This window comes from Mesoplodon densirostris, chromosome 9 (assembly GCF_025265405.1).
Source record: "Mesoplodon densirostris isolate mMesDen1 chromosome 9, mMesDen1 primary haplotype, whole genome shotgun sequence".
Taxonomy (NCBI): Eukaryota; Metazoa; Chordata; class Mammalia; order Artiodactyla; family Ziphiidae; genus Mesoplodon; species Mesoplodon densirostris.
This window is the reverse complement of record NC_082669.1, coordinates 63,842,877-63,848,876: the sequence shown is the minus strand read 5'-3', so window position 1 is coordinate 63,848,876 and position 6,000 is coordinate 63,842,877.

The following is a 6,000-nucleotide window of genomic DNA, read 5'->3' as shown; positions in this document are numbered from 1 at the left end:
CATCTAAAGCACAAGCAACAAAATAAAAAATAAGTGAGATTACCTAAAACTAAAACCTTTCTGCACAGCAAAAGAAACCATCAACAAAGTGAAAGACAACCTATGGAATGAATAAAAATATTTGCAAACTATATATCTGATAAGGGGTTAATATCCAAAAAATATAAAGAACTCATAGAACTCAATAGCAAAACCCCACAAATAACCCAATTAAAATCTGGGCAAAGGACCTGAATAGACACTTCTCCAAAGAAGATATATGAAAAGGTACATGAAAAGATGTTTAACATCACTAGTCATTAGGGAAATGCAAATTAAAACCACAATGACCTATCACCTCACACCTGTTAGAGTGGCTATCATCAAAAAGACAAGAGATAACAAAAATACTGTTGTAGATGTGGAGAAAAGAGAACCCATGTGCACTGTTGGTGGGATTGTAAATAGGTGCAGCCACTATGGAAAACAATATGAAGGATCCTCAAAAAATTAAAAATAGAACTACAGTATGATCTAGCAATTCCACTTCTGGGAATATATCCAAAGGAAACAAAAACACTACACTAACTCAAAAAGTAATCTGGGGGACTTCCCTGGTGGTACAGTTGTTAAGAATCCACCTGCCAATGCAGGGGACATGGGTTCGAGCCCTGGTCTGGGAAGATCCCATATGCTGTGGAGCAACTAAGTGCGTGTGCCACAACTACTGAAGCCCTTGCACCTAGAGCCCGTGCTCCGCAACAAGAGAAGCCACCACAATGAAGAGTAACCCCGGGCTTCCCTGGTGGCGCAGTGGTTGAGAGTCCGCCTGCCGATGCAGGGGACACGGTTTCGTGCCCCGGTCCGGGAAGATCCCACATGCCGCGGAGCGGCTGGGCCTGTGAGCCATGGCCACTGGGCCTGCGCCTCCGGAGTCTGTGCTCCACAACGGGAGAGGCCACAACAGTGAGAGGCCCATGTACCGCAAAAAAAAAAAAAAAAAAAAAAGAGTAGCCCCCGCTCACCGCAACTAGAGAAAGCCCGCACCCAGCAATGAAGACCCAATGCAGCCAAAAAAATAAAATAAAATAAATTAAATTTAAAAAGAAAAGTAACCTGCATCCCCATAGCAGCATTATTTATAATAGCCAAGATGTGGAAACAGTTTGTGTCCATTGATGGGTGAATGGATAAAGAAGTTGTGATATATATGTGATATCTATATCTATATCTATCTATCTACAGTACACACACACACAGGAATATTATTTAGCCATAAAAAATGCGGAAGTCCTACCATTTGCAACAATATGGATAGAACTTGAAGGCATTATGCTAAGTGAAATGTCAGAGAAAGACAAATACTGTATGATCTTACGTAAATGTGGAATCTTAAAACACAAAAACAAAAAACTCATAGAAAAAGAAATCAGACTTGTGGTTTCCAGAGGTGGAGGGTGGGTGAGGGGGAATTGGAGGAAGGGGGTCAGAAGGTACAAACTTCCAGTTATAAGATAAATAAGTACTAGGGATGTAATGTATGACATGATGGTTATAGCTAACATTGCTGTAGGATATATTGGTTAGTTACTAAGAAAATAAATCTTAAAAAATTCTCATCACAAGGAGAAAAAATTTTTTTCTTCTTTTCTTTTTACTGTGTCTGTATGAGAAGATGGATTTTAGCTGAACCTATTGTGGTAATCATTTCACAATATATGTAAATCAAACCATCATGCTGTATGCCTTAAACAAGTAATGTATGGTAAGTACTTCTCGATAGAGCTGGAAAAAAAAAGTGAAAATTCTCTATGCACTCATAGAGCTACAAGAGCAGTTTTATTTTGTTTTTTTGTTTGTTTGTTTGTTTTTGCGGTATGCAGGCCTCTCACTGCTGTGGCCTCTCCCGTTGCGGAGCACAGGCTCTGGACGCGCAGGCTCAGCGGCCATGGCTCATGGGCCCAGCCGCTGCGCGGCATGTGGGATCTTCCCGGACCGGGGCACGAACCCGTGTCCCCTGCATCGGCAGGCGGACTCTCAACCACTGCGCCACCAGGGAAGCCCAGCAGTTTTAAATATCAATGTTCTTGTCCTACTCTCTCAGGTCAATTTTCCCCCCAATACTTAAATTTAAGTAAAAGGGCAGATTTCAACCTTCATTTGAAAAGTAGAGTTGGTAGGAAGTTCCAGGGTGTTCTAAGACACTGAAAATATTCACATTAGAAGTTTTCTAAAAGGCAAGGACAGAGGGTATTTTAAGAAGGTATTTTCAAATTGGCTGAAATCCTTTGCATTAGTTATACATTTTGTTTATATAAAATATCCACCTTTTTTTCTGGAGAGCACTCTTCCAGTGATTGATCCAATTACATTTCTCCACACATTTGGTTGTAGTTGATAGTTCCAGGGAGGGCATCTGACCCAAGCCCAACAGATCTCTTAAAGGATTTTTGAATTGGACGTCAGAGAAAGAAAAACTCATCGTTTCTTTAGAGGCAGATTTGGAGATCTGGGAGCTGTCAGCACTTCTGTTTTTGATTTGCAGAGATCAGCTCCAGAGAAGAGAGCCGATAATCAGAGATGGCAAGTCTTGGGGTTGTGCCAGTCCAGGGTTGCAGTCATCCTGAGGTTTACAGTGGAGGTTGGTAATAATATGTATCTGGTCCTTATTAAGTACTGGAGATTCAGCTCTGGGTGTTTTTTATTTAACCTTGAAAATCCCATGAGATAAATACCATCAAGATCATCCTCCTAGTTTTATAGATGCGAATATTGAGGCATAGGGGTTAAGTAACTACAATAAATAGCTGAGCTGGGATGCAAACCCATGGGGTCAAACTCCAGAGCCCATGCTCTGAACCACTGTTATTATTATTTTTAAAATAAATTTATTTATTTATTTTTTTTGGCTGCTTGTGTCTTCATTGCTGTGCACAGGCTTTCTCTAGTTGTGTCGAGCGGGGTCTACTCTTCGTTGCAGTGCATGGGCTTCTCATTGCAGTGGCTTCTCTTGTTGTGGAGCACGGGCTCTAGGCACACAGGCTTCAGTAGTGGCGCACGGGCTTAGTTGCCCCGCGGCATGTGGGATCTTCCCAGACCAGGGCTTGAACCTGTGTCCCCTGCATTGGCAGGCGGATTCTTAACCACTGCGCTACCAGGGAAGTCCTGAACCACTGTTATTTTGTCTCTAGGCCAGCAGTAATTTCCCTTATCAAAGCAGGTTTGAGTTGGGTATCTCCTACTTCTGGCCAAATTATGTAATGTGTTGTAAGCGTACTAACTAATATACTAATCAAAGGAATACCTCAATATATGTCCAAAGCCACTTTAATAGCCTCCCCTTCAAGGTTTCTCCTAGGTTCCCTCTCTCACTAAATCACATTTTCATCCATCCCAGAAAAAATGAAAACTTGGGAGTCATTCTGGATCCCTTTCTTCCTGACCTCCACATCACCTCATTTTATATCCAAAACCACTTTATTCTACAAGCACATACTGGAGACTTACTATGGACAAAACCCTACCCTCAAACCAGTCCTCTTCTCTTTATTCCCATAGTTAATGCTCTTGTTCATACAACTGACCTTGACCTTCTTCAGCTTTTTTGTGCCCTGGTTTCCTCACCTGTAAAATGGGGTCAATCATGCCTACTCCAGAAGGCTATTTTGAGGATTAAATGAGATAAAATACAAAAAAGTATTCATCAACTGTTATTTATTCTATGAATGAAACAATTCTTATGTGTGATCATGGAGATTTTCATACTGTTTGCTTTTACAGTAAAAACATGGGCTGTAATGGGAAAATAAAGATTCCAAATGAACAGTTTCATATTTTTGTATTTTCCAGGTGACATGATTGCCTGCAGAAATCTTTTAACATAATATAAATTCTTAAAACACACATAAAACCCCACCAAAAAACCCAACAGCCCTAAATTACCCCTCCTTATTCCCTATTAGCAGATACGCTGATGATTGTCATGTATCTGAATAGTGCAACACACTTAGAGGAGATACTACATCCATAAGAAGAATCAAGCTATGAAGATTGGCATCTACTACAATTTCCTTGATTATACCAAATCACCTACTGGAGCTTTAAGTTGTTAAAACTGCTCTCCTTGATCAGTGAATACTCAAAGGTACAAATTCATTTTTTCAACAAAAGATGAAAGGGTCTATGTATCATATAGGTTACATACAAATACACATACTATTCATATTCAGCTTCATGTTAGAGATTTTTATCTTTTGCTCGATGCCAATATTTATCCAGATATTTGAACATATTTCAGGCCTTTTATGAAAAAGAAAAACTTCAGTTTTATATGTTGGCCAAGTCTTTTTGTAGTGCCATAATGATTATCTTTGATCCATGAGATTAGGGAAACTGCCACCTACACATCTACTTCTTCAGAGGCACTGATGTCCATCTTGGGAAACAAAAGTCAGAAACCTTCACAAGGGCCTCCCTGGTGGCGCAAGTGGTTGAGAGTCCGCCTGCCGATGCAGGGGATACGGGTTCGTGCCCCGGTCTGGGAGGATCCCATATGCCGCGGAGCGGCTGGGCCCGTGAGCCATGGCCGCTGAGCCTGCGCGTCCGGAGCCTGTGCTCCGCAACGGGGGAGGCCACAACAGTGAGAGGCCCGCATACCGCAAAAAAAAAAAAAAAAAGAAACCTTCACAAAAATATTCAACAAAATCTCAGATTAAAGACCTGACTATAAAAATGAAATGGAATGAAGAAAATGAAAACAAGAAATTTTAAAAGACTATCCATGTAACTTCAGAATGGGAGAGGTATTTTCAAACAAGACATGAAATCCAGAAGACATAAAGACAAGGGTTGACCACATAAAATTTGGTACGACAAAATGGTTATCATAAATCATGTCACAAAACATTGGCAGAAAATATTTGCAACACAAAAAATTAATAATTACATAAGGAACTGCTACAAATTAAAAAATGTGTAAAATTGGCAATTCATTTATAGATGAAGAAATGCAAATAGTAAGCATGAAAAGAATGTTCAACAAAAATATCACAGACATGCAAATTAAAACAAGATGCCATTGAATTGGCAACAGAATCAGTCTTAGTATTATTAATCTGCAGTACAACTGAGGATATGGGGTAATGACTACTGATGGAAGAGTCACTACAAGACTGACTTCATTAATTTCTGGAAATCCATCTAAATCTACTTAAGTTTCACTATGCATTATGTAAAAGAATGTTCACCACCTTGCTTCCCTGGAGTCCAGTGGTTAAGTCTGTGCTAGCAACGCAAGGGGCACCAGTTCGATCCCTGATCTAAGATCCTTGGAACTAAGATCCCACATGCCCCGTGGCATGGCCAAAAAAATAAAATACCTAGTAATAAATCTAACCAAGGAGATGAAAGACCTGTACTCTGAGAACTATATGCCACGGGAGAAAGAAATTGAAAAGACACAAAGAAATGGATGTTCACCACATTAATCTAACAGCAAGAAACTACAAACCACCTAAGTGTTCATACCCAGCAACTGATTAAGTTGGGGAACCTCGATACAACAGCCTACGGTGTCCCTACTAAAAATAGGTAACACATTTTTATTACCACATACAAGGCATCGTTTTAAGTGTCTCATATGCTTATATTTCATCTTGATTTACCTCTATTTTATAGATGAGGAAACTGAGGTAGAGAGAGGTGAAGTAACTTGTTGAGAGACTGTGCTATACTGCTTTTGAAGATGGAAGGGGCCAGGAACCAAGGAATATAGATGGCCTCTAGGAACCAGCCCTAATACCTTGACTTTGTTTTTTTAATTTTTAGGCCACGCCGCATGGCGTATGGGATCTTAGTTCCCCGACCAGGGACCAAACCTGTGTTCCCCGCAGTGGAAGTGTGGAGTCAACCACTGGACTGCCAGGGAAGCCCCAATACCTTGACTTTGTATTTTGGACTCCAGAAATAAGATAATAAATTTGTTGTTTTAAGCCATTCAAGTTTGTGACAACTTTTTATAGC